Here is a 15,088-nt window from a genome sequence, read left to right as displayed (position 1 = left end):
TTTTTTTTTATTCAGGTGTCAGCGGGGAAGCCCATTGACAGCTGAGGACTCATCAGTTTTTAAGGAGGCCATGGCCGGGTTTTCCCCCTCCCCCCCCCCCCCCCCCGCTCTTAAAAAACAGCTTTTGCTGCGCCCTGATTGGGCAAAGCTTTACCCAACCAGGGCACAGAATGCACTGTGCAGTACACAGTGCATTGCAGGGAATTCGTCGGGGGGAACACCTGCCAAACACCCTGCAAATTCTGGTGTTCCCCAAATAGGATGAACAGACAATGTTTGGTCTGAACTGAACCGAACTGAACTGCTCGGGCTGAACCATTCACTCAACACTAATAAAGACAAACATATTCTAATCCTCCTAAATGACCCCCTATGACTACTAAAAGCTGTATAATACATTAGTATAGACTGATAAAGGGAGAAGGTGATTTGTGGGAAAGGTAACATCTCCAAAATGAGGAGAATGTCCTGGCCCCTTAAGTGGGGAAATTATCCTAACCTGAAGGGGTTAATCTAGGTTTCCACAATATATATGTGTGTATCACCATCTGCTGGAGATAAAAGACGCCACAGTGACTATGGAGGAAAAGGACGGACATGACGGGGGGGGTTACTGGGTGTAAAGAAAATAAGATCTTATTACCTCCTCTGCTGCCTTTTCCAGCAATGTCTCCTCTCTACTCCAACCTGACTCACCTTTAACCTGGAACTTCCTGTCTGTACCTGACATCACTTCCTGTATTCCACAAAGACTTCCTGTCTGGGTAGAAGTGAGATCACCACCTTGGGAAGTTCAGAGGAACTGCAGCCCTGAGAGACATCTTGTAGTGTGAACACGGCCTTGTGCTGTGTGTGTATGTACTGTATATCCTTATGGATGGGTCATCTCCACTCCCACCAAGGGGGATAGAAATTAGTGATTAGCCAAACATCCCCCGGTTTGGTTCGCACCAGAACACCGCGAATAGAAGAAAAGTGTGTTCGAATAAACGAACCTCCATTGAAGTCTATGGGACTCGAACCTCGGAAATCCAATGGCCTCATTTTGAAGGCTTAAATGCAAGTTATTGCCCCAAAAAAGTGTATGGGGGTCCAGGTCCTGACCTGGGGAACATGTAACAATGAAAAAAAACGTTTTTAAAAACAATTGTTTTTAAAGGAGCACTGATTTACTGATTTTAATGAGGCTTAAAGTGACACTATAAAAATGAAAAATTCCTTCAAATATCGTGCCTGTAAATTGGTGCATCTCTACGATGTATGTAGCCTGCTGCAGCTATACTGACATTTCTGAAGCAAAAAATGTCCTAAACAAATATACATACAAATTTCAAATCAAATGTACTTGTTATCAGGTGCAGAAAAATTGGGCCTTGGTTGTTGGTGGTGCCTGAACACTATAACCCCTCTCAGTTACTCTTGCTGGGCACAGGGACAGGCCCTGCCATTAGAAATTAGATACGAAATTGTAATGGCATGAACTTGTCATACATGTGCAGAAAAATTGGGCCTTGCTTGGTGGTGAATGAACACCGTAACCCCTCGCAATTACTCTTGCTGGGTGCAGGAACGGGACCTGCTGGTAAGAATTCCATACACATTTTAAATTGCATGAGCTATACTGGTGCCAAAAATTGGGCCTCTGCTGTTGGTGGTGCCTGAACACTGTAACCAAGCCCTCGCAGTTACTCTTGCTGGGTGCAGGAACGGGACCTGCCAGTAAGAATTCCATACAAATTTGAAATTGCATGAGCTATACAGGTGCCAAAAATTGGGCCTTTGCTGTTGGTGGTGCCTGAACACCGTAACCAAGCCCTCGCAGAGGCTCTTGCTGGGTGCAGGAACGGGACCTGCTGGTAAGAATTCCATACACATTTTAAATTGCATGAGCTATGCAGGTGCCAAAAATTGGGCCTTTGCTGTTGGTGGTGCCTGAACACCGTAACAAAGGCCTCGCAGTTACTCTTGCTGGGTGCAAGAACGGGACCTGCTAGTAAGAATTCCATACAGATTTGAAATTGCATGTGCTATACAGGTGCCAAAAATTGGACCTTTGCTGTTGGTGGTGCCTGAACACCGTAACCAAGACCTCGCAGTTACTCTTGCTGGGTGCAGGAACGGGACCTGCCAGTAAGAATTCCACAGAAATTTTAAATTGCATGAGCTATACAGGTGCCAAAAATTGGGCCTTTGCTGTTGGTGGTGCCTGAACACCGTAACAAAGGCCTCGCAGTTACTCTTGCTGGGTGCAGGAACGGGACCTGCCAGTAAGAATTCCATACAGATTTGAAATTGCATGAGCTATACAGGTGCCAAAAATTGGGCCTTTGCTGTTTGTGGTGTCTGAACACTGTAACCAAGCCCTCGCAGTTACTCTTGCTGGGTGCAGGAACGGGACCTGATTGTAAGAATTCCATACAAATTTGAAATTGCATGAGCTATAAAGGGGCCAAATATTGGGCCTTTGCTGTTGGTGGTGCCTAAACACCGTATCCAAGCCCTCGCAGGTACTCTTGCTGGGTGCAGGAACGGGACCTGCTGGTAAGAATTCCATACACATTTGAAATTGCATGATCTATACTGGTGCCAAAAATTGGGCCTCTGCTGTTGCTGGTGCCTGAACACCGTAACCCCTTGCAGTTACTCTTGCTGGGTGCAGGAATGGGACCTGCTGGTAGGAATGTCATACAAATTTCAAATTGCATGTGCTATACAGGTGCCAGAAATTGGGCCTTTGCTGTTGGTGGTGCCTGAACATCATAACCAAGCCCTCGCAGTTACTCTTGCTGGGTGCAGGAATGGGACCTGCCAGTAAGAATTCCATACAAATTTGAAATTGCATGAGCTATACAGGTGCCAAAAATTGGGCCTTTGTTGTTTGTGGTGCCTGAACACCGTAACAAAGGCCTTGCAGTTACTCTTGCTGGGTGCAGAAACAGGACCTGCTGGTAAGAATTCCATACAGATTTGAAATTGCATGAGCTATACAGGTGCCAATAGTTAGGCCTTTGCTGTTGGTGGTGCCTGAACACCGTAACCAAGCCCTCGCAGTTACTCTTGCTGGGTGCAAGTACGGGACCTGCCGGTAAGAATTCCATGCACATTTGAAATTGCATGAGCTATACAGGTGCCAAAAATTGGGCCTTTGCTGTTGATGGTGCCTGAACACAGTATCCAAGCCCTCGCAGTTACTCTTGCTGGGTGCAGGAACGGGACCTGCCAGTAAGCATTCCATACAAATTTAAAATTGCATGAGCTATACAGGTGCCAAAAATTTGGGCCTCTGCTGTTGGTGGTGCCTGAACACCGTAACCCCTTGCAGTTACTCCTCCTGGGTGCAGGAACGGGACCTGCTGGTAGGAATTCCATACGAATTTTAAATTGCATGAGCTATACAGGTGCCAAAAATTGGGCCTTTGCTGTTGGTGGTGCCTGAACAACATAACCAAGCCCTCACAATTACTCTTGCTGGGTGCAGGAATGGGACATGCCGGTAATAATTCCATACAAATTTGAAATTGCATGTGCTATACAGGTGCCAGAAATTGGGCCTTTGCTGTTGGTGGTGCCTGAACACCGTAACCAAGCCCTCACAGAGACTATTATACCACCCACCAGAACATTATACCCACCCACCAGAACATTATAACCACCCACCGGAACATTATACCACCCACCGGAACATTATACCACCCACCAGAACATTATACCCAACCACCAGAACATTATACCCACCCACCAGAACATTATACCCAACCACCAGAACATTATACCCACCCACCAGAACATTATACCACCCACCAGAACATTATATCCACCCACCATAACATTATACCACCCACCAGAACATTATGATCACCCCTTTAATATTGAGTCAGTCCCCCTTTTGCTGCCATCAAGGCATGGACTCCAGATAAAGCATCACACTGCCTCCGCTGGCTTGTCTTCTTCCCAGATCTCATCCTAGGGCCATCTCTTACCTAGGTAAGTGACGCACACACACCTTGCCATCCACGTCCCACACAGCCCCGTACACAATAAACTATAATGCCTATTTTATTTGCTTTTAACACACAACTTCAGGGACAACATGTTCACTTGCTGCCTAATACCACAGCTCCCAACAGTCCCTAATTTGGAACAAAGTGCCAAAGTGATCTATATAGTTGTATGTATATAAAATACACAATTTATGTCCCAGTGCAAAACCTTTCATTCAATTTCTAAATTGCTGTATTTGTAAATTCCAAAAGCAAATATAAAGGAATAGTAGTGGTAAAAAAACACTTGTGGGTTTAACCAGTGTCCTACACCTACATACTTTTGCTAATAGGTGACCCTCGTTCCCATCTCAGAAAGTTGGGAGGTATGTAATATTTCGCACCCACTCTCAGATCCCATTGTAATGAGATAATCAATGTTATTCTCTTCGCCTGTCAGTCATAATGTTAGGGCTGATCAGTATACAGTACATACACACACAGCACAAGACCGTGTTCACACTACAAGATGTTTCTCAGAGCTGCAGTTCCTCTGAGCTCGACAAGGTGGTGATCTAATTTCTACCCAGACAGGAAGTCTCTATGGAAGACAGGAAGTGATGTCAGGTACAGACAGGAAGTTCCGGGTGAGAGGTGAGTGGGGAGGAAGTAGAGAGGAGACGATGTTTGACGTGGCAGCAGAAGAGGTAATAAGATCTTATTTTCTATTTACACCCAGTAACCCCCCCCCCCCCCCCCCGTCATGTCCGTCCTCTTACTCCATAGTCACTGTGATGTCTTTTATCTCCAGCAGATGATGATACACACATATATAGTGTGGAAACCTAGATTAACCCCTTCAGGGTCAGAACATTTACACACTTACAGGGACGGAACATTCTCTTCATTTTGGAGATAAATTCTAGTAATATGTTCCTCTAAACAAACAGCACTGACAATAAATAGAGAAGACAATGACCATCCTGACCATACATGGCCTACAAAGGGCAATTATTACACTACACAGGCAGCCAATGGGCAATCATTACAATGTGCAGCCAACACAATGATAGAGTGCAGAGGTCAGGAGTATGGAGCATAGAGCCCCTTACATTGCCGGTCAGGAGGAAGAAAACATTCCCCAGCCTGCCATCAAGAATATCTTCCATCATTGGTGTCAGAGGGAGGAAAATACTGAATGTTCTGAGGAAAGTTGAGGGGCTGTGAGGGTTTAGTAAAGCTGAAATACTTTAGGGGGTTCTGAAGGGGTAATGAAGCTGAAGCACTCTGTGACCCGGGTAGTCAGGCTGGAGGGCTCTGAGGGAATAGGGGGCTGGAGGGCTCAGGTGACTCTGAGGGACAGGGGGGGGGTCTATGATGGGCCTCCCACCCCACCTGCACTTTTTTTACAGACCTAACAGAACTGGAAACCATCGTATTGTCTCCGTGGTCACTTGATTTGTTCTGGGATATCAAGTAGGATGAAGAAGGTAATTCCTTCACTCGTTGGTGAGCACCTGTTCTTAGAGGAGTTTTGTTTTAGCTGCAAGCCAGTTCAGAAAGAAATAAAACCCAACAGAGAACAGGGAATATCTGATCTGACAGGGTCCCAGGTCCTCCAAGATGTAACAAACCCTAAACAGTCCAGACTAAATGTGTTCCCATTGGGGGACAGTAGTTCTTAAATGTACAGCAACCCTCCTAATACCCCCCCTCACATCAACATCCTATTATTGTGTGACCAATACCATCCAAATAATACTTTTATTCACCAAAGTTATCTGTCTACAAGGAGACCTGTATAGATCAAGTGACAGCAACAATGAGGATGGAGGAGGACCGGAGTCACATGACTGAGAAGATACTAAACCTCACCCTGGAGATCGTCTACCTGCTGACCGGAGAGGTGAGGAGAATTCTGGGAGGTTACATGACATCACTCTTATCTCTGTTAACAAAAAACAGACCTGACAGGAGAGGTGAGAAGGATTCTGGGAGGTCACATGACATCACTCTTATCTCCAATAATTTAGTGTAGCACTACTCCCTAGAGAGCTGCTGAGATTGGATTCCTCTGGGTTACCCGTAGCAACAGTCTGTAGAAACTTATCACTTTAACACTTGGCTCAGACAATGAACAGTCCAGGGGATTTGGTTGTTTGTGTTTTTATTTGAACTTGGATGGGAGAAGGGATGAGTGGGATACTCCAACTTGAACTATGCACAATTCCTGAGGACAACTGACCGTAGAATGCGGCAAGGCCGCTGCTTCACTCTGCCACTGAAGTGAAGATAGTAAATGTGATCCTGTTGGGTTAGACCTTCAGGTCTGGCACCCCCTTGCTTACTTGCTGTGTGTGCTAGCTCCTGTCTACTGACTCTCTCTGGAGTGGTCCCCTTCCTGGGCAGACCCCCGGCAAGCTCCCTGGTACTCACGGACACTGTTTTTCCTCAGGTTGCTCTGCCACTTGCTCCACTGTCAGTATCCACTGGACCTCCTGGCTCAGCACCACACTTCTGGTCCACTAGGTCAACTGCCTGTGATCACCTTCCACACCGTCAGGAGGAGAGACAGCCATCACCCTCCTCCTGGGACCTGGCTTCCCGTCCAAAGACCCCCTGTCACGTGTTCCCTTGGCTTTTATGACCTATCCCAGGATGCACCGCTGTTGTGACAACCCACTGGGACAGCCACAAAAGCCTGTGTGTCACTGGCTGGGTTTCCTCCACTGTCCAACAGGCTCCCCTATTGGATACAGTGGGGACACTCCCTCAGCCCAGATGAATCACACCTGGACACATGCAACAGGCCTAACTACTGATCAGGCTCCCCTGATAAGCAGATGGAGCAGACTATGCTTTTCCTAGCACCTACCTAGGAGGGTGCTACAATAGTAAAACACAGACCTGACTAGAGAGGTGAGGAGGATTCTGGGAGATCCCATGACATCACTCTTATCTTTATTAATAAAACACAGACCTGACCGGAGAGGTGAGGAGGATTCTGGGAGGTCACATGACATCACTCTTACCTCTATTAATAAAACACAGATCTGACCGAAGAGGTGAGGAGGATTCTGGGATTCTAACATGTTATTCCTATTGGTTCCTCAATACAGAGATTTCCTCTTCTGAAGTCAGGTGATCATATGACCATCACAGTGCCTCCATGTGACTCTCTAAAACCTGAGAGACACAACATGCAGAAGATTCTAGAAGTCACCAAGAAGATGATGGAGCTGCTGACAGGAGAGGTGAGCGGTGCTGGGAATTCTGGGACATTATCCAGTAACAGACAAGGGATGTGTCTGGATGGTGACTGTATCATTGTGTGTGTCAGGTTCCTATAAGGTGTCAGGATGTCACTGTCTATTTCTCCATGGAGGAGTGGGAGTATTTAGAAGGACACAAGGATCTCTACAAGGACGTCATGATGGAGAATCAGCCGCCCCTCACATCACCGGGTAAGAGGAGACTTTATTGTAAAGGAGAGAGCAGTACGGAGGCTCCACCTAGATCCCCCATCATCTGATAAACACATAGAAACAATGTATTCAGTCAGTGTGTGTGTTTCCTACAGATGGATCCAGTAATGGGAACCCACCAGAGAGATGTCCCCGTCCTCTGTATTCCCGGGATTCCACACAGGAAGGTCACACCATCCCTCACCATCAGGTAGATGATTGATAATTATTGGTAGTTATGATTTATGTACAAGCATATTTGTAACAATGAATATCTTATTTTATGTTTAGAGTGGAATCCTCTAATTAATCTTTAACAACAAATATTGATGTTAAGGAAAAGTATAAAGAGGAGGATGAGGAGTATGGAGTGATGGAGGAGTTTTCAAGGACACATGAATATAATGGAGCCACCTAATACCAGGAACCCACCAGAGAGATGTCCCCGTCCTCTGTATTTTCGGGATTCCACACATGAAGGTCACACCTATGCATAACAGTATCAGGTAGATGAATAACACTTATTAGTAGTTAAAGGAGAAGTACACCCAAAGGTTGTTTGGCTGTGTTTCTCCTGTGGATCGCAGCAGTGCAGTTCCTTCTGCACTACTGGGACCCGTTTTCAGCTGACAGCTGGCTGAAGACCGCTGACATTACAGAACCGGTCCAGGCTCGGGACACATCACGACAATAAGGGGGCGTGGCCAAGAGTGGCATGTGAGCAGACACATCTCACAGAGCTCCCGGATTACATCCTGAAAATATCCTGCTCCCGGACACCTAAACGCTCCGAATCTTCTCCCACAAGTTCACTGCTGTTCCAGGCAGGTAAGCTGAAGTCCACAGCGGCCATGATGACCCGAAAGCATAAGGAAGATATAGCGCTGCCTGACTCCCAAAATGGTGCCCAACGGGGAAGCACACATAGAACAGACAGGAAGGAAGCTGTGAGTAAACCTCCTAAAACCACCAAAACAGCTCCCAGGAATAATCAAAGGGATATGAGATTCTATGCCTACAAATGATCTGGTCATGAGGAGAGGGGGGTGGATGAGGAGTGTGCTGGTCCCCCAGAGATATCTGACACAGAACAGGAAGAGTCGAGTGGCTGCAGCAGCATACAACTCAAGCTGACCGGGCTGACCGAGCAGGAGTGGAACAGTCTGAATGGGAGAGGGAGGTGAGGAGCCTGCACAGCCGACCCCGTCTGATATCCTGAGAGCTTTTAATAACACCTTGAAGGCACAGTTTGGGGGGCTGACAGAGGCAGTGGCCCTGATTAGACAAGGAAAATGTAGGGATGCGGAGCTCAAATACCAGTCCGTATGAATGATAGGGACAGTCCAGTCTGCTTACCAGATGGAAAATCAAAATGATCCTGTCAGCAAGTAAAGATGGTGTTGAATCTCTCTTTTCCAACTTGGCTCAGTCAATTCAACGAAGACAGCAAGATATACTGTATGTAAACAAACAAAAAGAGATCTCATGGTGCAGTATATCCCAACTTTTTTAATACTTAGGAACAGGCCCACCACCAAGAACTCTGACGATGCCACACTATCAAATGATTAAATAGGCGGCTCACCAGAAATGCATAAATATAGGTGATGTATTCAACAACAGACCGTCATCAGGATCCCTTTAAGATCGTCAAACAGTGATAGTCACACAGGCTGCTTACCAGACTCTAATGGAAAGTACGCAGGTAGTAGCTCCTCTCAACTTCCAATAGCATAGTACTTGATAGAGAAATGCTGTACGCTGACCAGGGTACTAGCTGGACAAGGCAATAATAACTGGCTAGGTGTGTGCTGTTTTAAAAAACCCACCGAAAGTAAAACTAATGACCACTAGATTTGAATATCGGGATGGCAGCTTACTGTCTTTTGTGTGTATACTGGCGTAGTATACAGGTCCCTCTCAAAAAATTAGCATTTTGTGATAAAGTGCATTATTTTCTGTAATGTACTGATAAACATTAGACTTTCATATATTTTAGATTCATTACACACAACTGAAGTAGTGCAAGCCTTTTATTGTTTTAATATTGATGATTTCGGCATACAGCTCATTTAAACTCAAAATTCCTATCTCAAAAAATTTGCATATTTCATCAGACCAATAAAAGAAAAGTGTTTTTAATACAAAAAAATTCAACCTTCAAAAAATGATGTTCAGTTATTCACTCAATACTTGGTCGGGAATCCTTTTGCAGAAATGACTGCTTCAATGCGGCGTGGCATGGAGGCAATCAGCCTGTGGCACTGCTGAGGTGTTATGGAGGCCCAGGATGCTTCGATAGCGGCCTTGAGCTCATCCAGAGTGTTGGGTCTTGCGTCTCTCAACTTTCTCTTCACAACATCCCACAGATTCTCTATGGGGTTCAGGTCAGGAGAGTTGGCAGGCCAATTGAGCACAGTAATACCATGGTCAGTAAACCATTTACCAGTGGTTTTGGCACTGTGAGCAGGTGCCAGGGCGTGCTGAAAAATGAAATCTTCATCTCCATAAAGCTTTTCAGCAGATGGAAGCATGAAGTGCTCCAAAATCTCTTGATAGCTAGCTGCATTGACCCTGCCCTTGATAAAACACAGTGGACCAACACCAGCAGCTGACATGGCACCCCAGACCATCACTGACTGTGGGTACTTGACACTGGACTTCAGGCATTTTGGCATTTCCCTCTCCCCAGTCTTCCTCAGGGTCCGGTCACCTCTTCTCGTTGTGCAGCGTTTTCTGTCACACTTTTTCCTTCCCACAGGCTTCCCACTGAGGTGCCTTGATACAGCACTCTGGGAACAGCCTATTCGTTCAGAAATTTCTTTCTGGGTCTTACCCTCTTGCTTGAGGGTGTCAATGATGGCCTTCTGGACAGCAGTCAGGTCGGCAGTCTTACCCATGATTGCGGTTTTGAGTAATGAACCAGGCTGGGAGTTTTTAAAAGCCTCAGGAATCTTTTGCAGGTGTTTAGAGTTAATTAGTTGATTCGGATGATTAGGTTAATAGCTCGTTTAGAGAACCTTTTCATGATATGCTAATTTGGATTACAGAGAAAGGATTCTTATATGCTAATAAGATAGGAATTTTGGTTTTTCATGAGCTGTATGCGAAAATCATCAATATTAAAACAATAAAAGGCTTGCACTACTTCAGTTGTGTGTAATGAATCTAAAATACAGTAATCCCCCGCTACATCGCGGTTCAGTTTTTGCGGTCCCGGTAATTCGCGTTTTTTTTTGTAATGTTATTTTACTATATAAATCATTAAAAATGAAAGATTTTTGTGTTTTTCATAGCTCTTGCTCTGTCTCTAAGTATCTTTTATGTGTTTAAATGAGTTTCTATTGTTTTAAAAGTGTGTTTAAAGACCTTAAAATGCTTCTACACGTACAGTGATAGTAAAAAAAACATGCCTACAATGCATTTTAATAGGGTTTTTCTATTTCGCGGAATTTCACTTTTCGCGGCTGGGTCCAGAACGTAACCCCCGCAATGGAGGGGGGTTTACTGTATATGAAAGTCTAATGTTTATCAGTACATTACAGAAAATAATGAACTTTATCACAATATGCTAATTTTTTGAGAGGGACCTGTATTAAGGTGTACATGCCAAGCTGGCCATAGTGTTATTAAATGCTAAGAACACCTCGTGCTCAAAAGAATTGGCATGCCTCCCTGGAGCCTGCAAAGGTATATTTGTGTTTTATGACATGCCGCATATATTCTCTACATTGTATTCTGGTATTTATCTATGTACCACCCCCATACAATAATGAAATCTTCAAAACCCTACTAGCATATCAATTACGCTGCACAGAGCTACCACTGTTTATTATGGGAGATTTTAACTGCTGCTTAGATCCAACATTGGATAGACATCCCCCTGTCCTGTAGGCCGCGGTGTTTGCTGCACGGCCTTTTTTGTAAGGAACTGGAGTGGGTTGATCCTTGGACAGGCATGCATCCGGGGGAGCAGTGTTTTCCTGCTTCTCCAAGACACATACATCCTTGTCTAGGATAGACTTACGTCTATGTAGTTCCCAGGCGGTCAGACATCTGAGTGACATTGCATATACCACCCGGGGAATTCCTGATCACTCCCGATGCTGGTGTGTGGGGAGGTTCGATCACCGTCTGGGCTGCTGAAGGCTCCTTGGAAGCCTAATGCCTTTTGGTTAAACCTTATACCTGTGCGCTTTGGCATCGGGGAGGCAATTTCTGAGTTCTGGTAGCTGATCACCCGTGTATGGGGACTGTTTGGGATACTTTTAAGGCCGTCTTGCGGGGCCGTTTCATATCGTAAATCCAGGCTGTTAAAAGGGAAACAGCAGTTCAGGTGGAAGGGGTGGAAAGACTGGTGCGTGTCCTTTAAACCAAAGTCATTAATGATCCATCACAATCGAATAGGGAGTGGTGGCTGGTGGCTCAGGAGGCATTATTCCACATAACCAATCAGCTGCTGAGAGAAAGCGCTTCTTTGGCATTCTAAGACCGGTCGTCTGCTAACTAAGCTTGCTCACCCCCACCGGTCCTCCCCGGGTATTAGTGCTTTGAGAGATTGTTACCACTTAAGAGCTGATCATGACTGAACTGGTCAATTTTTATTCCACCCTATACCTCTCTAAAAAAATCCCACTCAGAGGACCAACTGGTACGATATGAGGATGCTGTCCCATTGCCATCGCTTTCTTCGGTGGACCGAGACATGTTAGATGCACCACTGACGTTGGAGGAGTTGAGGGGGGCGACTAGTCTATTCCCAAATTGCAACAGGTGTTTAATGAAGCCAGTCCCAGTGGTTGCCTTCCTCAGAGTATGACCAGGGCTAATATTATCCTGTTGCCGAAACCTGGGAAGGATCCGCTGGATCCAGGGTCCTAGAGGCCCATTTCGCTTTCGCTTTTACAGAGCGAGGTTAACCTTCCTAGCAGTATTCCCGAGTGTAGCTCAGGGTTAATATTCAGTGCCAAAAGGGGGTACCCCTAAGCCACATTCAGGATTACCCAAGAATGATACTCACCTTCCCTGCGATCCCCCGCCGTCCTCCCCACCCTTCCTGCAGCCATCCTCCCGCTGTCCTCCTGCTGTGTACTCGGCCGATGCCGGCACCTTCTTCCGGTTCCCTTCCCCACGAGCGCCACGTCGCAGGGGGGGTGGAACCGGCGGGAGATTAAAAAAAAAAAAAAAGACACGATACAGTGTAATCTGTTAGGATTACAACTTTTGTATCGTGCCATTTCACCTAGAGGCTTTTCCAGTGCCCTGCCTGTACTTTTTGCGGTACTTTGTGCCTGGAAAATTGATAATGTCCATGGCATCCAAAAAGCATTCTTTTAGCTCAAAAACGCTTTTGGACGAACTGGAAAACAGCGACGGTGAATCGGAATTATTTGAAGAACTGAGCGAAAGCGATTCATGGGAAAATTCGTCATCAGGTACTAAAAGTGACGACAGCGAGGATTCTGCGACTGAGCTCAGCGATGAGCGGACTTAGTGCTCTATTGACTGCGGTACGGATCAGGCAGCGCCCCCAAGATTCCAATTTACTTGAGCACCTGGTATGAAAGTTGACTTGACCATGACAACCCCTTGGCATACCTACAATTATTTCTGACCGATTAGGTTATTGAAAAAATAGTTACCGAGACAAATCGGTACAAAGAGCAACAATTGGCTATGCATCGGAAGTTTGCAAGATGCAGAAAGTGGGAACCAGTAACCAAAGATGACATTTGGAAATTTCTGGGCCTAATAATTTTTCAGGGAGTGGTGGGAAACCACTGCAGAAGTGGTATTGGACAACCAATACAATACTTGCCACTCCATTCTTTGGCACGGTCATGTCAGAGTACAGATTCTCCCTCCATAATGAAATATCTCCACTTCGAAAACAATGAAGAATTTGATGAAATTTATTATTATTACATTATAATTTATGATTTCGGGTTTCAAACTTTATCATACCCGGGATGTCTACTAGACTCTTGTTTGGACAGATTTAAGTGGGTTATTCCTAAGAATTACAGGCCTAAAATATAACAGATTTCCATGCAAAACAATGTACCCCTTTTAGCACAAAAATTCTGACATAATCCGACCACCAGGGAGGTTAAGATACTCGCAAAGGCATTGGCCTTGGGACTAAACAAGGTTTTTGCATCTGGCTTTATGCAACAAAAATCTACATCAATTAACCTACGCAGACTATTCCTAAACGTACAATTTCCAGGGGACAATGTGGGTGACAGAGCGTTGCTGTCGCTTATAAGGCCTTTGACAGCATTGAATGGAAGTACTTGTGGTCAATGTGTAACTATGGCTTTGGCGAATGTTTTATCTCATGGATTCAACTACGTTGGCCAACTACGATCTCCACAGGGGAACAAGACATAGCTGCCCCCTGCCACCGCTCTTGTTTACACTGGCTATTGAGCCTATGGCTGCGCTCATTAGATCTAGTGCGAAGATTTGCGGGTTTAAATATGGACAGGTACAAGAAAAAAATTTTTATACGCAGATGATACCATGCTCATCTGTGATCCGTGGTTGGGGAATGAAGATGGCTTCCTCTTCTCCCATACCTTTTATCCAGTGGCTGGACAGACGCATTCCTCCATCCACGCTCGTCCTGTGCAGGAACAGGTTCGTCAGCACTTGCTGCATCCGCCATAAGACATCTGCATCCAAGACCGTTGCTGCATGTGAGCAAAGCACACTTGCCATATTGTCAATTCTTCTATTCTTCCTATACTGTACTACTATGATGTATACATGTGATATGTTACCATGTATTTTATACATTTCTAATCTACTGCAATAAAGTTACTCTTTTATTCTTATTCATTATTTATTTCCTTTGCCTCAGTTCTTTTTCTCAGCCACAGGTACACACCTCATATAAAGTCCCACGGGCCATTTCCCCTTTTTTCTTTGCATGTATCGGGATGGAGGTGTGTCACTGATGTTACCAGACCATATACCCCTCTTTGTCTATTGTCAATTCTTCAGTCAGGATTTCGGGATCAGCTGGTTCTTCTGAATATTCCCAGGCAAGGAGAGCCCAGCCCTGGCACTGAGCAGAGTCCAGCAGTCTTCTGTAGGCAGTCTCCAGCTCCCATTCCTGAACGGCCAGAAACTCCACATCTTCCAGTGCCCAGACACTTCCGAGATGTTCAGAATCCTTTCTCTGTAATCCATAATTTCCACTAACCGCCACTCCAAATCGCTCCCAAAGTTAGGGTCCCCTGACAGCTTCTCGTACAACAGTCCCTGGCCGCCGTTGCCAAAGCCTTCCATTGGGCTGTCATCCGCTATACAAGGGCATGTTTGGCATACATGCCACATGAGGGCTCTATAGCTCTCTTCCAACCGCATCTCTGCCCAGACCAGCCTGCTTAACTCAGCTGTCTGCTCCTTGTGCGGTGTATCTCCCAAAAACTGCTCCCGCAATCCATACTGCGACCAGTACCTTTTCTGGATGGAGGGGAGGATTTTTCCCTGGTGGCACTGCTCACGGGCTAGCATTTCCTTCCAGAGTTTCAAGCGCACAGAATCATGCCATCCTAGCAGGACCTGGTATGACACTGGTCCCCTGTGCTGTATCTGCATCTCTCGCAACCTCCTTATGAACTCCTCTTCCATGGC

General features: G+C 45.7%; 3 protein-coding genes across 4 annotated transcripts in view; 1 reads left to right on the top strand and 2 right to left on the bottom strand.

The window, feature by feature from the left end:
* The window catches only part of LOC309549980 (uncharacterized protein), a 94,754-nt gene extending 94,080 nt beyond the window's left edge, over positions 1-674 (bottom strand). The window contains exon 1 of the mRNA XM_082250456.1: positions 644-674. The gene's annotated coding sequence lies outside the window, so the exon portion shown is untranslated. The remainder of the gene's footprint in view (positions 1-643) is intronic.
* The window catches only part of LOC309550702 (uncharacterized protein), a 975,511-nt gene that overhangs the window by 147,371 nt on the left and 813,052 nt on the right, over positions 1-15,088 (top strand). The gene's annotated exons all lie outside the window — the stretch shown is intronic.
* Positions 1-15,088, bottom strand: part of LOC309550720 (uncharacterized protein) — a 590,048-nt gene that overhangs the window by 7,185 nt on the left and 567,775 nt on the right. The window lies entirely within an intron of this gene.

The sequence above is a fragment of the Pelophylax lessonae genome (genome assembly GCF_965119305.1).
Source record: "Pelophylax lessonae genome assembly, chromosome: 3".
Lineage (NCBI taxonomy): Eukaryota > Metazoa > Chordata > Amphibia > Anura > Ranidae > Pelophylax > Pelophylax lessonae.
This window is presented reverse-complemented; position numbering and strand designations above follow the sequence as displayed.